The sequence below is a fragment of the Pseudophryne corroboree genome, unplaced genomic scaffold (assembly GCF_028390025.1).
Source record: "Pseudophryne corroboree isolate aPseCor3 unplaced genomic scaffold, aPseCor3.hap2 scaffold_490, whole genome shotgun sequence".
In the NCBI taxonomy this organism is placed as follows: Eukaryota; Metazoa; Chordata; class Amphibia; order Anura; family Myobatrachidae; genus Pseudophryne; species Pseudophryne corroboree.
Window position 1 is genome coordinate 216,788 of NW_026970098.1, and position 15,573 is coordinate 232,360.

Here is a 15,573-nt window from a genome sequence, read left to right on the forward strand (position 1 = left end):
CACCTGTAGTTCGCATTGTGCGTTGGAAGGCACAAAGTAAGCAGACGGGAGGAGAAGTCAGGATAGTACACAAGGGCATCCTTTTCTCTTAGTCCGTAAAGGATGCTGGGGTCACATTAAGAACCATGGGGTATAGACGGGATCCGCAAGAGACATGGGCACTTTAAGACTTTCAAAGGGTGTGAACTGGCTCCTCCCTCTATGCCCCTCCTCCAGACTCCAGTTATAGGAACTGTGCCCAGGGAGACGGACATTTCAAGGAAAGGATTTATTGTTAAACTAAGGTGAGCATCTTACCAGCTCACACCTTAAGCATGCCGCAGAACGTGGCATTCAACAGAACACAAGCCAACGGCATGAACAATTGCAGCAAAAAGCTGACCAGAACCGTAACACAACATGTGTATAACCACAAGTAATAACTGCAGACACAGTATGGACTGGGACGGGTGCCCAGCATCCTCTACGTACTAAGAGAAAAGGATTTACCGGTAGGTATTAAAATCCTATTTTCTCATACGACCTAGAGGATGCTGGGGTCACATTAAGAACCATGGGGTTATACCAAAGCTCTTGAACGGGTGGGAGAGTGCGTACGACTCTGCAGCACCGAATGACCCAACTTGAGGTTATCATCAGCCAAGGTATCAAACTTGTAAAACTTAGCAAAAGTGTTTACTAAATAGCTGCTCGGCAAAGTTGCAATGCTGAGACTCCCCGACCAGCTGCCCAGGATGAACCCACCTTTCTAGTAGAATGGGTCTTCACCTAATTCAGTAACGGCAATCCTGCCGTGGAATGAGCATGCTGAATCTTACCACAGATTCAGCGCATAATGGTCTGCATGGAAGCAGGACACCCAATCCTGTTGGGAGCATACAGGACAAACAGAGCCTCTGTTTTCCTAATCTGAACCGTTCTGGTGACATAAATTTTCAAAGTTCTGACCACAGCCAGAGACTTTGACTCAACGAAGGTGTCAGTGGCCAAAGGCACCATGTGGAAAGATGAACCACCTTTGGCAGAAATTGTTGACGTGTCCTCAATTCTGCTCTATCTTCATGAAAGATCAAATAAAGGCTCTTGTGATACTGCATGGTTTGTACTGTTTTCCATGTGCTCCCAGATCTTTCAAGCAAGTAGCATGGTCAAGAAAGTTCTGTTTGAAAAGAAACAAACATTTACTGTCATTGTTATGCAAATAAACTTACATTAAAGCTAACAAGAAAGCACACTCGTTCTGTCTTTAAACTGATAAAAGAAACCCCAATAATATGGAGCATGCAAAAATTTAGATAAAACTCAGTTTTGCTCCTCTCCACGGAAATCTTTAATAAAAGGCGAAATATTTGTTAGTTCTGAAGAGAAACCAGAGCATGACCAAGATTCCACCTGTCGCCTGAGTGCCATGCCAGCAGTTCTCATTCAGCTCAAAGTGAGCACCCAATTTGAATGAAAGAAAGCAGATTTCTCACCAGGCTTCCCCTTGCTATAAACATGGTTTGTACTCTTTTCCATGTGCTCCCAGATCTTTCAAACAATTAGTGTGGTCAAGAAAGTTCTGTTTGAAAAGAAACAAACATTGACTGTCATTTCTATGCAAATGAGCTTACATTAAAGCACACTCGTTCTATCTTTAAACCGATAAAATAAAACCCCAATAAGATGGGGCATGCAAAAATTGAGATAAAACTCAGTTTTGCTCCTCTTCACGGAAATCTTTAGTAAAAGGCGAAAGATTTGTTCGTTCTGAAGAGAAACCACAGCATGACCAAGATTCTACCTGTCGCCTGAGTGCCATGCCAGCAGTCCTCATTCAGCTCAAAGTGAGCACCCAATTTGAAAGAAAGAAAGAAAGCAGATTTCTCACCAGGCTTCCCCTTGCTATAAACATGGTTTGTACTCTTTTCCATGTGCTCCCACATCTTTCAAGCAATTAGTATAGTCAAGAAAGTTCTGTTTGAAAAGAAACAAACATTTACTGTCATTTCTATGCAAATGTGCTTACATTAAAGCACACTCGTTCTATCTTTAAACTGATAAAAGAAACCCCAATAAGACGGGGCATGCAAAAATTGAGATAAAACTCAGTTTTGCTCCTCTCCACGGAAATCTTTAGTAAAAGGCGAAAGATTTGTTCGTTCTGAAGAGAAACCAGAGCATGACCAAGATTCCACCTGTCGCCTGAGTGCCATGCCAGCAGTCCTCATTCAGCTCAAAGTGAGCACCCAATTTGAAAGAAAGAAAGCAGATTTCTCACTAGGCTTCCCCTTGCTATAAGCATGGTTTGTACTCTTTTCCATGTGCTCCCAGATCTTTCAAGCAATTAGTATGGTCAAGAAAGTTCTGCTTGAAAAGAAACAGACATTTATTGTCATTGTTATGCAAATAAACTTACATTAAAGCTAACAAGAAAGCACACTCGTTCTGTCTTTAATCCGATAAAAGAAACCCCAATAATATGGGGCATGCAAAAATTGAGATAAAACTCAGTTTTGCTCCTCTCCACGGAAATCTTTAGTAAAAGGCGAAAGATTTGTTCGTTCTGAAGAGAAACCAGAGCATGACCAAGATTCCACCTGTCGCCTGAGTGCCGTGCCAGCAGTCCTCATTCAGATCAAAGTGAGCGCCCAATTTGAAAGAAAGCAGATTTCTCACCTGTCTTCTCCTTGCTATAAGCATGGTTTGTACTGTATTCCATGTGCTCCCAGATCTTTCAAGCAAGTCGCATGGTCAAGAAAGTTCTGTTTGAAAAGAAACAAACATTTACTGTCATTTCTATGCAAATGAGCTTACATTAAAGCACACTCATTCTATCTTTAAACCGATAAAAGAAACCCCAAAAAGATGGGGCATGCAAAAATTGAGATAAAACTCGGTTTTGCTCCTCTCCACGGAAATCTTTAGTAAAAGGCGAAAGATTTGTTCGTTCTGAAGAGAAACCAGAGCATGACCAAGATTTTTATCTGAAAATATGTGTTCTCCCTGCAGTTGTTGTCCCCAGATGAGAGTTCCCTTGTGCTGCCTCAGTTGAATCTCCTTTACTTGACAGGGGGATGCTCGAGCAGCGACCCTCCCCAGCTCTAGCCCAACTCCTACTTACCTGCCAGGTGAGATACTATGATCATGAAGGTGCTTCTCCCAGGGCAAGGCTCACCCATTGCACTCTGGGTGTGCTGCTTCTGCGTTTTCCCCAAATGTGGGAAACTTGACTGCATAATTTGTGTTTCCCCTGGTCGGCTCTCGTATAATTCAGATCTCTTTGTCTCAGGTCTCTCTCCAGCCTAGTTTGCTGTCTGTTTCCACTTCTCTTTTCTTGAGCCGCTCCCTTCTATGCCCTTGTGCACTATCCTGACTTCTACCGTCTGCTTACTTCGTGCCTTCCAACGCACAATGCAAACTACAGGTAGTGCTGCAGGGCCCACACCCTTTTACTTGCCTTACAGAGCGTCTCTGGAGCAGTTACAGTGCCCAGCTGCTGCAAGAAATCAGCTTGAATGCTTCAGGGGCTGGGGCATAGCCAACATGAGCCCCACACCGAAGGAGGGTGGAGGTGTGTAATGCGAACTAGGGGTCATCCAAGCGCCGCAAAAGGCCGCCATGCCCTGCACGCCCCTTGTCTCTTTTCATATGCAGACGAGGGTTGAAGCCAACTTTGACCCACTGTTTGGATGACATCACCATATGCAAATCCATCTGCTGCAGGCCTTCCCCCAGGAATGCTTGCACTAGTTGTTGCATTTGGTTTGTTGTTTGGGGGTGCTTCAGTATTAGGCAGCCTTCTGCCCTCCCATGTTCATCTGAAAATATGTGTTCTCCCTGCAGTTGTTGTCCCCAGATGAGAGTTCCCTTGTGCTGCCTCAGTTGAATCTCCTTTACTTGACAGAGATGTGCCTGAGCAGCGGCCCTCCCCAGCCCTATCCCAAATCATACTTATTTTGCATAGGCGATACCATGGTCATGAAGATTGTTCTCCCAGGGTGAGGTTCATTCATTGCATTCTGGGTATGCTGACCCCTGTGATTTCCCCAAATGTGGGAAACTCGACTGCATTATTTGTGGTAGTGGGGGACTGTGTTTGTGCTTTCCTCTGGTCAGCTCTGGTAAAAATCAGATTTCTTTATATCAGATCTTCCTCTAGCCTTGTTCTTCTTTCGAGAGTTCCCTTGTGCTGCCTCAGTTGGATCTCTTTCACTTGAGAGGGGGGTGCCCGAGCAGCGACCCTCCCCAGCTCTAGCCCAACTCCTACTTACCTGCCAGGTGAGATACTATGATCATGAAGGTGCTTCTCCCAGGGCAAGGCTCACCCATTGCACTCTGGTTGTGCTGCCCCTGCGATTTCCCCAAATGTGGGAAACTTGACTGCATAATTTGTGTTTCCCTTGGTCATCTCTCGTATAATTCAGATCTCTTTGTCTCAGGTCTCTCTCCAGCCTAGTTTGCTGTCTGTTTCCACTTCTCTTTTCTTGAGCCGCTCCCTTCTATGCCCTTGCGCACTATCCTGACTTCTCCCGTCTGCTTACTTCGTGCCTTCCAACGCACAATGCAAACTACAGGTAGTGCTGCAGGGCCCACACCCTTTTACTTGCCTTACAGAGCAGCTCTGGAGCAGTTACAGTGCCCAGCTGCTGCAAGAAATCAGCTTGAATGCTTCAGGGGCTGGGGCATAGCCAACATGAGCCCCACACCGAAGGAGGGTGGAGGTGTGTAATGCGAACTAGGGGTCATCCAAGCGCCGCAAAAGACCGCCATGCCCTGCACGCCCCTTTTCTCTTTTCATATGCAGACGAGGGTTGAAGCCAACTTTGACCCACTGCTTGGATGGCATCACCATATGCAAATCCATCTGCTGCAGGCCTTCCCCCAGGAATGCTTGCACTGGTTGTTGCATTTGGTTTGTTGTTTGGGGGTGCTTCAGTATTAGGCAGCCTTCTGCCCTCCCATGTTCATCTGAAAATATGTGTTCTCCCTGCAGTTGTTGTCCCCAGATGAGAGTTCCCTTGTGCTGCCTCAGTTGAATCTCCTTTACTTGAAAGAGATGTGCCTGAGCAGCGGCCCTCCCCAGCCCTATCCCAAATCATACTTATTTTGCATAGGAGAGACCATGGTCTTGAAGATTGTTCTCCCAGGGTGAGGTTCATTCATTGCATTCTGGGTATGCTGACCCCTGTGATTTCCCCAAATGTGGGAAACTCAACTGCATTATTTGTGGTAGTGGGGGACTGTGTTTGTGCTTTCCTCTGGTCAGCTCTGGTAAAAGTCAGATTTCTTTGTTTCAGATCTTCCTCTAGCCTTGTTCTTCTTTCGAGAGTTCCCTTGTGCTGCCTCAGTTGGATCTCCTTCACTTGACAGGGGGGTGCCCGTGCAGCGACTCTCCCCAGCTCTAGCCCAACTTCTACTTACCTGCCAGGTGAGATACTATAATCATGAAGGTGCTTCTCCCAGGGCAAGGCTCACCCATTGCACTCTGGATGTGCTGCCCCTGCGATTTCCCCAAATGTGGGAAACTTGACTGCATAATTTGTGTTTCCCCTGGTCGGCTCTCGTATAATTCAGATCTCTTTGTCTCAGGTCTCTCTCCAGCCTAGTTTGCTGTCTGTTTCCACTTCTCTTTTCTTAAGCCGCTCCATTCTATGGCCTTGCGCACTATCCTTACTTCTCCCGTCTGCTTACTTTGTGCCTTCCAATGCACAATGCAAACTACAGGTAGTGCTGCAGGGCCCACACCCTTTTACTTGCCGTACAGAGCAGCTCTGGAGCAGTTACAGTGCCCAGCTACTGCAAGAAATCAGCTTGAATGCTTCAGGGGCTGGGGCATAGCCAACATGAGCCCCACACCGAAGGAGGGTGGAGGTGTTTAATGCGAACTAGGGGTCATCCAAGCGCCGCAAAAGGCCGCCATGCCCTGCACGCCCCTTTTCTCTTTTCATATGCAGACGAGGGTTGAAGCCAACTTTGACCCACTGCTTTGGATGACATCACCATATGCAAATCCATCTGCTGCAGGCCTTCCCCCAGGAATGCTTGCACTAGTTGTTGCATTTGGTTTGTTGTTTGGGGGTGCTTCAGTATTAGGCAGCCTTCTGCCCTCCCATGTTCATCTGAAAATATGTGTTCTCCCTGCAGTTGTTGTCCCCAGATGAGAGTTCCCTTATGCTGCCTCAGTTGAATCTCCTTTACTTGAAAGAGATGTGCCTGAGCAGCGGCCCTCCCCAGCCCTATCCCAAATCATACTTATTTTGCATAGGAGATACCATGGTCATGAAGATTATTCTCCCAGTGTGAGGTTCATTCATTGCATTCTGGGTATGCTGACCCCTGTGATTTCCCCAAATGTGGGAAACTCGACAGCATTATTTGTGGTAGTGGGGGACTGTGTTTGTGTTTTCCTCTGGTCAGCTCTGGTAAAAGTCAGATTTCTTTGTCTCAGATCTTCCTCTAGCCTTGTTCTTCTTTTGAGAATTCCCTTGTGCTGCCTCAGTTGGATCTCCTTCACTTGACAGGGGGGTACCCGAGCAGCGACCCTCCCCAGCTCTAGCCCAACTCCTACTTACCTGCCAGGTGAGATACTATGATCACGTAGGTGCTTCTCCCAGGGCAAGGCTCACCCATTGCACTCTGGGTGTGCTGCTCCTGCGATTTCCCCAAATGTGGGAAACTTGACTGCATAATTTGTGTTTCCCCTGGTCGGCTCTCGTATAATTCAGATCTCTTTGTCTCAGGTCTCTCTCCAGCCTAGTTTGCTGTCTGTTTCCACTTCTCTTTTCTTAAGTGCCTTCCAATGCACAATGCAAACTACAGGTAGTGCTACAGGGCCCACACCCTTTTACTTGCCGTACAGAGCAGCTCTGGAGCTGTTACAGTGCCCAGCTGCTGCAAGAAATCAGCTTGAATGCTTCAGGGGCTGGGGCATAGCAAACATGAGCCCCACACCGAAGGAGGGTGGGGGTGTTTAATGTGAACTAAGGGTCATCCAAGCGCCGCAAAAGGCCGCCATGCCCTGCATACCCCTTTTCTCTTTTCATATGCAGATGAGGGTTCCAGCCAACTTTGGCCCACTGCTTGGATGACATCACCGTATGCAAATCCGTCTTCTGCAGAACTTCCCCCAGGAATGCTTGTACTAGTTGTTGCATTTGGTTTGTTGTTTGGGGGTGCTTCAGTATTAGGCAGCCTTCTGCCCTCCCATGTTCATCTGAAAATATGTGTTCTCCCTGCAGTTGTTGTCCCCAGATGGGAGTTCCCTTGTGCTGCCTCAGTTGAATCTCCTTTACTTGACAGAGATGTGCCTGAGCAGCGGCCCTCCCCAGCCATATCCCAAATCATACTTATTTTGCATAGGAGAGACCATGGTCTTGAAGATTGTTCTTCCAGGGTGAGGTTCATTCATTGCATTCTGGGTATGCTGACCCCTGTGATTTCCCCAAATGTGGGAAACTCAACTGCATTATTTGTGGTAGTGGGGGACTGTGTTTGTGCTTTCCTCTGGTCAGCTCTGGTAAAAGTCAGATTTCTTTGTTTCAGATCTTCCTCTAGCCTTGTTCTTCTTTCGAGAGTTCCCTTGTGCTGCCTCAGTTGGATCTCCTTCACTTGACAGGGGGGTGCCCGTGCAGCGACTCTCCCCAGCTCTAGCCCAACTTCTACTTACCTGCCAGGTGAGATGCTATAATCATGAAGGTGCTTCTCCCAGGGCAAGGCTCACCCATTGCACTCTGGATGTGCTGCCCCTGCGATTTCCCCAAATGTGGGAAACTTGACTGCATAATTTGTGTTTCCCCTGGTCGGCTCTGGTATAATTCAGATCTCTTTGTCTCAGGTCTCTCTCCAGCCTAGTTTGCTGTCTGTTTCCACTTCTCTTTTCTTAAGCCGCTCCATTCTATGGCCTTGCGCACTATCCTTACTTCTCCCGTCTGCTTACTTTGTGCCTTCCAATGCACAATGCAAACTACAGGTAGTGCTGCAGGGCCCACACCCTTTTACTTGCCGTACAGAGCAGCTCTGGAGCAGTTACAGTGCCCAGCTAATGCAAGAAATCAGCTTGAATGCTTCAGGGGCTGGGGCATAGCCAACATGAGCCCCACACCGAAGGAGGGTGGAGGTGTTTAATGCGAACTAGGGGTCATCCAAGCGCCGCAAAAGGCCGCCATGCCCTGCACGCCCCTTTTCTCTTTTCATATAAAGACGAGGGTTGAAGCCAACTTTGACCCACTGCTTGGATGACATCACCATATGCAAATCCATCTGCTGCAGGCCTTCCCCCAGGAATGCTTGCACTAGTTGTTGCATTTGGTTTGTTGTTTGGGGGTGCTTCAGTATTAGGCAGCCTTCTGCCCTCCCATGTTCATCTGAAAATATGTGTTCTCCCTGCAGTTGTTGTCCCCAGATGAGAGTTCCTTTATGCTGCCTCAGTTGAATCTCCTTTACTTGACAGAGATGTGCCTGAGCAGCGGCCCTCCCCAGCCCTATCCCAAATCATACTTATTTTGCATAGGAGAGACCATGGTCATGAAGATTATTCTCCCAGTATGAGGTTCATTCATTGCATTCTGGGTATGCTGACCCCTGTGATTTCCCCAAATGTGGGAAACTCGACAGCATTATTTGTGGTAGTGGGGGACTGTGTTTGTGTTTTCCTCTGGTCAGCTCTGGTAAAAGTCAGATTTCTTTGTCTCAGATCTTCCTCTAGCCTTGTTCTTCTTTCGAGAATTCCCTTGTGCTGCCTCAGTTGGATCTCCTTCACTTGACAGGGGGGGTACCCGAGCAGCGACCCTCCCCAGCTCTAGCCCAACTCCTACTTACCTGCCAGGTGAGATACTATGATCACGTAGGTGCTTCTCCCAGGGCAAGGCTCACCCATTGCACTCTGGGTGTGCTGCTCCTGCGATTTCCCCAAATGTGGGAAACTTGACTGCATAATTTGTGTTTCCCCTGGTCGGCTCTCGTATAATTCAGATCTCTTTGTCTCAGGTCTCTCTCCAGCCTAGTTTGCTGTCTGTTTCCACTTCTCTTTTCTTAAGTGCCTTCCAATGCACAATGCAAACTACAGGTAGTGCTGCAGGGCCCACACCCTTTTACTTGCCTTACAGAGCAGCTCTGGAGCTGTTACAGTGCCAAGCTGCTGCAAGAAATCAGCTTGAATGCTTCAGGGGCTGGGGCATGGCCAACATGAGCCCCACACCGAAGGAGGGTGGGGGTGTTTAATGCGAACTAAGGGTCATCCAAGTGCCGCAAAAGGCCGCCATGCCCTGCATACCCCTTTTCTCTTTTCATATGCAGATGAGGGTTCCAGCCAACTTTGGCCCACTGCTTGGATGACATCACCGTATGCAAATCCGTCTTCTGCAGACCTTCCCCCAGGAATGCTTGTACTAGTTGTTGCATTTGGTTTGTTGTTTGGGCGTGCTTCAGTATTAGGCAGCCTTCTGCCCTCCCATGTTCATCTGAAAATATGTGTTCTCCCTGCAGTTGTTGTCCCCAGATGAGAGTTCCCTTGTGCTGCCTCAGTTGAATCTCCTTTACTTGACAGAGATGTGCCTGAGCAGCGGCCCTCCCCAGCCCTATCCCAAATCATACTTATTTTGCATAGGAGATACCATGGTCATAAAGACTGTTCTCCCAGGATGAGGTTCATTCATTGCATTCTGGGTATGCTGACCCCTGTGATTTCCCCAAATGTGGGAAACTCAACTGCATTATTTGTGGTAGTGGGGGACTGTTTTTGTGTTTTCCTCTGGTCAGCTCTAATAAAAGTCAGATTTCTTTGTCTCAGATCTTCCTCTAGCCTTGTTCTTCTTTCGAGAGTTCCATTGTGCTGCCTCAGTTTGATCTCCTTCACTTGACAGGGGGGTACCCGAGTAGCGACCCTCCCCAGCTCTAGCCCAACTCCTACATACCTGCCAGGTGAGATACTATGATCATGAAGGTGCTTCTCCCAGGGCAAGGCTCACCCATTGCACTCTGGGTGTGCTGCTCCTGCGATTTCCCCAAATGTGGGAAACTTGACTGCATAATTTGTGTTTCCCCTGGTCGGCGCTTGTATAATTCAGATCTCTTTGTCTCAGGTCTCTCTCCAGCCTAGTTTGCTGTCTGTTTCCACTTCTCTTTTCTTGAGCCCCTGCCGTCTATGCCCTTGTGCACTCTCCTGACTTCTCCTGTCTGCTTACTTTGTGCCTTCCAACGCACAATGCGAACTACAGGTAGTGCTGCAGGGCCCACACCCTTTTACTTGCCTTACAGAGCAGCTCTGGAGCTGTTACAGTGCCCAGCTGCTGCAAGAAATCAGCTTGAATACTTCAGGGGCTGGGGCATAGCCAACATGAGCCCCACACCGAAGGAGAATGGAGGTGTTTAATGCGAACTAGGGGTCATCCAAGCACCGCAAAAGGCCGCCATGCCCTGCATAACCCTTTTTTCTTTGCATATGCAGATGAGGGTTCCAGCCAACTTTGGCCCACTGCTTGGATGACATCACCGTATGCAAATCCGTCTTCTGCAGACCTTCTCCCAGGAATGCTTTTACTAGTTGTTGCATTTGGTTTGTTGTTTGGGGGTGCTTCAGTATTAGGCAGCCTTCTGCCCTCCCATGTTCATCTGAAAATATGTGTTCTCCCTGCAGTTGTTGTCCCCAGATGAGAGTTCCCTTGTGCTGCCTCAGTTGAATCTCCTTTACTTGACAGAGATGTGCCTGAGCAGCGGCCCTCCCCAGCCCTATCCCAAATCATACTTATTTTGCATAGGAGATACCATGGTCATGAAGATTGTTCTCCCAGGGTTAGGTTCATTCATTGCATTCTGGGTATGCTGACCCCTGTGATTTCCCCAAATGTGGGAAACTCAACTGCATTATTTGTGGTAGTGGGGGACTGTGTTTGTGCTTTCCTCTGGTCAGCTCTGGTAAAAGTCAGATTTCTTTGTCTCAGATCTTCCTCTAGCCTTGTTCTTCTTTCGAGAGTTCCCTTGTGTTGCCTCAGTTGGATCTCCTTCACTTGACAGGGGGGTGCCCGAGCAGCGACCCTCCCCAGCTCTAGCCCAACTCCTACTTACCTGCCAGGTGAGATACTATGATCATGTAGGTGCTTCTCCCAGGGCAAGGCTCACCCATTGCACTCTGGGTGTGCTGCCCCTGCGATTTCCCCAAATGTGGGAAACTTGACTGCATAATTTGTGTTTCCCCTGGTCGGCTCTCATATAATTAAGATCTCTTTGTCTCAGGTCTCTCTCCAGCCTAGTTTGCTGTCTGTTTCCACTTCTTTTTTCTTGAGCCCCTCCCTTCTATGCCCTTGTGGACTCTCTTGACTTCTCCTCCTGTCTGCTTACTTTGTGCCTTCCAACGCACAATGCAAACTACAGGTAGTGCTGCAGGGCCCACACCCTTTTACTTGCCTTTCAGAGCAGCTCTGGAGCTGTTACAGTGCCCAGCTGCTGCAAGAAATCAGCTTGAATGCTTCAGGGGCTGGGGCATAGCCAACATGAGCCCCACACCGACGGAGGGTGGAGGTGTTTAATGCGAACTAAGGGTCATCCAAGCGCCGCAAAAGGCCGCCATGCCCTGCATACCCCTTTTCTCTTTTCATATGCAGATGAGGGTTCCAGCCAACTTTGGCCCACTGCTTGGATGACATCACCGTATGCAAATCCGTCTTCTGCAGACCTTCCCCCAGGAATGCTTGTACTATTTGTTGCATTTGGTTTGTTGTTTGGGGTGCTTCAGTATTAGGCAGCCTTCTGCTCTCCCATGTTCATCTGAAAATATGTGTTCTCCCTGCAGTTGTTGTCCCCAGATGAGAGTTCCCTTGTGCTGCCTCAGTTGAATCTCCTTTACTTGACAGAGATGTGCCTGAGCAGCGGCCCTCCCCAGCCCTATCCCAAATCATACTTATTTTGCATAGGAGATACCATGGTCATGAAGATTGTTCTCCCAGGGTGAGGTTCATTCATTGCATTCTGGGTATGCTGACCCCTGTGATTTCCCCAAATGTGGGAAACTCGACTGCATTATTTGTGGTAGTGGGGGACTGTGTTTGTGCTTTCCTCTGGTCAGCTCTGGTAAAAGTCAGATTTCTTTGTCTCAGATCTTCCTCTAGCCTTGTTCTCTTTTTGAGAGTTTCCTTGTGCTGCCTCAGTTGGATCTCCTTCACTTGACAGGGGGGTGCCCGAGCAGCGACCCTCCCCAGCTCAAGCCCAACTCTTACTTACCTGCCAGGTGAGATACTATGATCAGGAAGGTGCTTCTCCCAGGGCAAGGCTCACCCATTGCACTCTGGGTGTGCTGCTCCTACGATTTCCCCAAATGTGGGACACTTGATTGCATAATTTGTGTTTCCTCTGGTCGGCTACTCGTATAATTCAGATCTCTTTGTCTCAGGTCTCTCTTTAGCCTAGTTTGCTGTCTGTTTCCACTTCTCTTTTCTTGAGCCCCTGCCTTCTATGCCCTTGTGCACTCTCCTGACTTCTCCCGTCTGCTTACTTTGTGCCTTCCAACGCACAATGCGAACTACAGGTAGTGCTGCAGGGCCCACACCCTTTTACTTGCCTTACAGAGCAGCTCTGGAGCTGTTACAGTGCCCAGCTGCTGCAAGAAATCAGCTTGAATACTTCAGGGGCTGGGGCATAGCCAACATGAGCCCCACACCGAAGGAGAATGGAGGTGTTTAATGCGAACTAGGGGTCATCCAAGCACCGCAAAAGGCCGCCATGCCCTACATAACCCTTTTTTCTTTGCATATGCAGATGAGGGTTCCAGCCAACTTTGGCCCACTGCTTGGATGACATCACCGTATGCAAATCCGTCTTCTGCAGACCTTCTCCCAGGAATGCTTTTACTAGTTGTTGCATTTGGTTTGTTGTTTGGGGGTGCTTCAGTATTAGGCAGCCTTCTGCCCTCCCATGTTCATCTGAAAATATGTGTTCTCCCTGCAGTTGTTGTCCCCAGATGAGAGTTCCCTTGTGCTGCCTCAGTTGAATCTCCTTTACTTGACAGAGATGTGCCTGAGCAGCGGCCCTCCCCAGCCCTATCCCAAATCATACTTATTTTGCATAGGAGATACCATGGTCATGAAGATTGTTCTCCCAGGGTTAGGTTCATTCATTGCATTCTGGGTATGCTGACCCCTGTGATTTCCCCAAATGTGGGAAACTCAACTGCATTATTTGTGGTAGTGGGGGACTGTGTTTGTGCTTTCCTCTGGTCAGCTCTGGTAAAAGTCAGATTTCTTTGTCTCAGATCTTCCTCTAGCCTTGTTCTTCTTTCGAGAGTTCCCTTGTGTTGCCTCAGTTGGATCTCCTTCACTTGACAGGGGGGTGCCCGAGCAGCGACCCTCCCCAGCTCTAGCCCAACTCCTACTTACCTGCCAGGTGAGATACTATGATCATGTAGGTGCTTCTCCCAGGGCAAGGCTCACCCATTGCACTCTGGGTGTGCTGCCCCTGCGATTTCCCCAAATGTGGGAAACTTGACTGCATAATTTGTGTTTCCCCTGGTCGGCTCTCATATAATTCAGATCTCTTTGTCTCAGGTCTCTCTCCAGCCTAGTTTGCTGTCTGTTTCCACTTCTTTTTTCTTGAGACCCTCCTTCTATACCCTTGTGGACTCTCTTGACTTCTCCTCCTGTCTGCTTACTTTGTGCCTTCCAACGCACAATGCAAACTACAGGTAGTGCTGCAGGGCCCACACCCTTTTACTTGCCTTTCAGAGCAGCTCTGGAGCTGTTACAGTGCCCAGCTGCTGCAAGAAATCAGCTTGAATGCTTCAGGGGCTGGGGCATAGCCAACATGAGCCCCACACCGACGGAGGGTGGAGGTGTTTAATGCGAACTAAGGGTCATCCAAGCGCCGCAAAAGGCCGCCATGCCCTGCATACCCCTTTTCTCTTTTCATATGCAGATGAGGGTTCCAGCCAACTTTGGCCCACTGCTTGGATGACATCACCGTATGCAAATCCGTCTTCTGCAGACCTTCCCCCAGGAATGCTTGTACTATTTGTTGCATTTGGTTTGTTGTTTGGGGTGCTTCAGTATTAGGCAGCCTTCTGCTCTCCCATGTTCATCTGAAAATATGTGTTCTCCCTGCAGTTGTTGTCCCCAGATGAGAGTTCCCTTGTGCTGCCTCAGTTGAATCTCCTTTACTTGACAGAGATGTGCCTGAGCAGCGGCCCTCCCCAGCCCTATCCCAAATCATACTTATTTTGCATAGGAGATACCATGGTCATGAAGATTGTTCTCCCAGGGTGAGGTTCATTCATTGCATTCTGGGTATGCTGACCCCTGTGATTTCCCCAAATGTGGGAAACTCGACTGCATTATTTGTGGTAGTGGGGGACTGTGTTTGTGCTTTCCTCTGGTCAGTTCTGGTAAAAGTCAGATTTCTTTGTCTCAGATCTTCCTCTAGCCTTGTTCTCTTTTTGAGAGTTTCCTTGTGCTGCCTCAGTTGGATCTCCTTCACTTGACAGGGGGGTGCCCGAGCAGCGACCCTCCCCAGCTCAAGCCCAACTCCTACTTACCTGCCAGGTGAGATACTATGATCAGGAAGGTGCTTCTCCCAGGGCAAGGCTCACCCATTGCACTCTGGGTGTGCTGCTCCTACGATTTCCCCAAATGTGGGACACTTGATTGCATAATTTGTGTTTCCTCTGGTCGGCTACTCGTATAATTCAGATCTCTTTGTCTCAGGTCTCTCTTTAGCCTAGTTTGCTGTCTGTTTCCACTTCTCTTTTCTTGAGCCCCTGCCTTCTATGCCCTTGTGCACTCTCCTGACTTCTCCTGTCTGCTTACTTTGTGCCTTCCAACGCACAATGCAAACTACAGGTAGTGCTGCAGGGCCAACACCCTTTTACTTGCCTTACAGAGCAGCTCTGGAGCTGTTACAGTGCCCAGCTGCTGCAAGAAATCAGCTTGAATGCTTCAGGGGCTGGGGCATAGCCAACATGAGCCCCACACCGACGGAGGGTGGAGGTGTTTAATGCGAACTAAGGGTCATCCAAGCACCGCAAAAGGCCGCCATGCCCTGCATAACCCTTTTCTCTTTTCATATGCAGATGAGGGTTCCAGCCAACCTTGGCCCACTGCTTGGATGACATCACCGTATGCAAATCCGTCTTCTGCAGACCTTTTCCCAGGAATGCTTGTACTAGTTGTTGCATTTGGTTTGTTGTTTGGGGGTGCTTCAGTATTAGGCAGCCTTCTGCTCTCCCATTTTCATCTGAAAATATGTGTTCTCCCTGCTGTTGTTGTCCCCAGATGAGAGTTCCCTTGTGCTGCCTCAGTTGAATCTCCTTTACTTGACAGAGATGTGCCTGAGCAGCGGCCCTCCCCAGCCCTATCCCAAATCATACTTATTTTGCATAGGAGATACCATTATCATGAAGATTGTTCTCCCAGGGTGAGGTTCATTCATTGCATTCTGGGTATGCTGACCCCTGTGATTTCCCCAAATGTGGGAAACTCGACTGCATTATTTGTGGTAGTGGGGGACTGTGTTTGTGCTTTCCTCTGGTCAGCTCTGGTAAAAGTCAGATTTCTTTGTCTCAGATCTTCCTCTAGCCTTGTTCTTTTTTCGAGAGTTTCCTTGTGCTGCCTC

The 15,573-nt window shown here is 48.5% G+C and overlaps 24 non-coding genes and 3 pseudogenes across 24 annotated transcripts; 22 read left to right on the top strand and 5 right to left on the bottom strand.

Annotated features, from left to right (window-relative positions):
• Nucleotides 1-1,262: 1,262 nt before the first annotated feature.
• LOC135029674 (U5 spliceosomal RNA) lies at nucleotides 1,263-1,378 on the bottom strand. Its single transcript, XR_010225775.1, has one exon. It is a non-coding gene; the product is annotated as a U5 spliceosomal RNA (small nuclear RNA).
• A 275-nt stretch (nucleotides 1,379-1,653) lies between these two features.
• On the bottom strand, nucleotides 1,654-1,769 carry LOC135029653 (U5 spliceosomal RNA). Its single transcript, XR_010225754.1, has one exon. It is a non-coding gene; the product is annotated as a U5 spliceosomal RNA (small nuclear RNA).
• A 278-nt stretch (nucleotides 1,770-2,047) lies between these two features.
• On the bottom strand, nucleotides 2,048-2,163 carry LOC135029641 (U5 spliceosomal RNA). Its single transcript, XR_010225742.1, has one exon. It is a non-coding gene; the product is annotated as a U5 spliceosomal RNA (small nuclear RNA).
• Nucleotides 2,164-2,449: 286 nt separating this feature from the next.
• LOC135029637 (U5 spliceosomal RNA) lies at nucleotides 2,450-2,565 on the bottom strand. The gene has a single exon (XR_010225738.1). It is a non-coding gene; the product is annotated as a U5 spliceosomal RNA (small nuclear RNA).
• Nucleotides 2,566-2,835: 270 nt separating this feature from the next.
• Nucleotides 2,836-2,951, bottom strand: LOC135029639 (U5 spliceosomal RNA). The gene has a single exon (XR_010225740.1). It is a non-coding gene; the product is annotated as a U5 spliceosomal RNA (small nuclear RNA).
• Nucleotides 2,952-3,095: 144 nt separating this feature from the next.
• On the top strand, nucleotides 3,096-3,258 carry LOC135029600 (U1 spliceosomal RNA). The gene has a single exon (XR_010225714.1). It is a non-coding gene; the product is annotated as a U1 spliceosomal RNA (small nuclear RNA).
• A 671-nt stretch (nucleotides 3,259-3,929) lies between these two features.
• On the top strand, nucleotides 3,930-4,093 carry LOC135029714 (U1 spliceosomal RNA). Its single transcript, XR_010225814.1, has one exon. It is a non-coding gene; the product is annotated as a U1 spliceosomal RNA (small nuclear RNA).
• Nucleotides 4,094-4,245: 152 nt separating this feature from the next.
• On the top strand, nucleotides 4,246-4,408 carry LOC135029588 (U1 spliceosomal RNA). Its single transcript, XR_010225705.1, has one exon. It is a non-coding gene; the product is annotated as a U1 spliceosomal RNA (small nuclear RNA).
• A 671-nt stretch (nucleotides 4,409-5,079) lies between these two features.
• On the top strand, nucleotides 5,080-5,243 carry LOC135029689 (U1 spliceosomal RNA). Its single transcript, XR_010225790.1, has one exon. It is a non-coding gene; the product is annotated as a U1 spliceosomal RNA (small nuclear RNA).
• A 152-nt stretch (nucleotides 5,244-5,395) lies between these two features.
• On the top strand, nucleotides 5,396-5,558 carry LOC135029593 (U1 spliceosomal RNA). Its single transcript, XR_010225707.1, has one exon. It is a non-coding gene; the product is annotated as a U1 spliceosomal RNA (small nuclear RNA).
• Nucleotides 5,559-6,230: 672 nt separating this feature from the next.
• Nucleotides 6,231-6,394, top strand: LOC135029524 (U1 spliceosomal RNA). The gene has a single exon (XR_010225650.1). It is a non-coding gene; the product is annotated as a U1 spliceosomal RNA (small nuclear RNA).
• A 152-nt stretch (nucleotides 6,395-6,546) lies between these two features.
• On the top strand, nucleotides 6,547-6,709 carry LOC135029576 (U1 spliceosomal RNA). The gene has a single exon (XR_010225694.1). It is a non-coding gene; the product is annotated as a U1 spliceosomal RNA (small nuclear RNA).
• A 615-nt stretch (nucleotides 6,710-7,324) lies between these two features.
• LOC135029490 (U1 spliceosomal RNA) lies at nucleotides 7,325-7,488 on the top strand. The gene has a single exon (XR_010225617.1). It is a non-coding gene; the product is annotated as a U1 spliceosomal RNA (small nuclear RNA).
• Nucleotides 7,489-7,640: 152 nt separating this feature from the next.
• LOC135029607 (U1 spliceosomal RNA) lies at nucleotides 7,641-7,792 on the top strand (annotated as a pseudogene).
• A 682-nt stretch (nucleotides 7,793-8,474) lies between these two features.
• Nucleotides 8,475-8,638, top strand: LOC135029535 (U1 spliceosomal RNA). The gene has a single exon (XR_010225660.1). It is a non-coding gene; the product is annotated as a U1 spliceosomal RNA (small nuclear RNA).
• Nucleotides 8,639-8,791: 153 nt separating this feature from the next.
• LOC135029577 (U1 spliceosomal RNA) lies at nucleotides 8,792-8,954 on the top strand. The gene has a single exon (XR_010225695.1). It is a non-coding gene; the product is annotated as a U1 spliceosomal RNA (small nuclear RNA).
• A 615-nt stretch (nucleotides 8,955-9,569) lies between these two features.
• Nucleotides 9,570-9,733, top strand: LOC135029518 (U1 spliceosomal RNA). Its single transcript, XR_010225644.1, has one exon. It is a non-coding gene; the product is annotated as a U1 spliceosomal RNA (small nuclear RNA).
• A 152-nt stretch (nucleotides 9,734-9,885) lies between these two features.
• On the top strand, nucleotides 9,886-10,048 carry LOC135029565 (U1 spliceosomal RNA). Its single transcript, XR_010225684.1, has one exon. It is a non-coding gene; the product is annotated as a U1 spliceosomal RNA (small nuclear RNA).
• A 671-nt stretch (nucleotides 10,049-10,719) lies between these two features.
• LOC135029634 (U1 spliceosomal RNA) lies at nucleotides 10,720-10,883 on the top strand. The gene has a single exon (XR_010225735.1). It is a non-coding gene; the product is annotated as a U1 spliceosomal RNA (small nuclear RNA).
• Nucleotides 10,884-11,035: 152 nt separating this feature from the next.
• LOC135029589 (U1 spliceosomal RNA) lies at nucleotides 11,036-11,177 on the top strand (annotated as a pseudogene).
• A 694-nt stretch (nucleotides 11,178-11,871) lies between these two features.
• On the top strand, nucleotides 11,872-12,035 carry LOC135029550 (U1 spliceosomal RNA). Its single transcript, XR_010225674.1, has one exon. It is a non-coding gene; the product is annotated as a U1 spliceosomal RNA (small nuclear RNA).
• Nucleotides 12,036-12,187: 152 nt separating this feature from the next.
• LOC135029560 (U1 spliceosomal RNA) lies at nucleotides 12,188-12,351 on the top strand. Its single transcript, XR_010225682.1, has one exon. It is a non-coding gene; the product is annotated as a U1 spliceosomal RNA (small nuclear RNA).
• Nucleotides 12,352-13,022: 671 nt separating this feature from the next.
• LOC135029645 (U1 spliceosomal RNA) lies at nucleotides 13,023-13,186 on the top strand. The gene has a single exon (XR_010225746.1). It is a non-coding gene; the product is annotated as a U1 spliceosomal RNA (small nuclear RNA).
• Nucleotides 13,187-13,338: 152 nt separating this feature from the next.
• LOC135029590 (U1 spliceosomal RNA) lies at nucleotides 13,339-13,480 on the top strand (annotated as a pseudogene).
• A 693-nt stretch (nucleotides 13,481-14,173) lies between these two features.
• Nucleotides 14,174-14,337, top strand: LOC135029563 (U1 spliceosomal RNA). Its single transcript, XR_010225683.1, has one exon. It is a non-coding gene; the product is annotated as a U1 spliceosomal RNA (small nuclear RNA).
• Nucleotides 14,338-14,489: 152 nt separating this feature from the next.
• On the top strand, nucleotides 14,490-14,653 carry LOC135029570 (U1 spliceosomal RNA). The gene has a single exon (XR_010225688.1). It is a non-coding gene; the product is annotated as a U1 spliceosomal RNA (small nuclear RNA).
• A 671-nt stretch (nucleotides 14,654-15,324) lies between these two features.
• LOC135029684 (U1 spliceosomal RNA) lies at nucleotides 15,325-15,488 on the top strand. The gene has a single exon (XR_010225786.1). It is a non-coding gene; the product is annotated as a U1 spliceosomal RNA (small nuclear RNA).
• The last annotated feature ends 85 nt before the right edge of the window (nucleotides 15,489-15,573 follow it).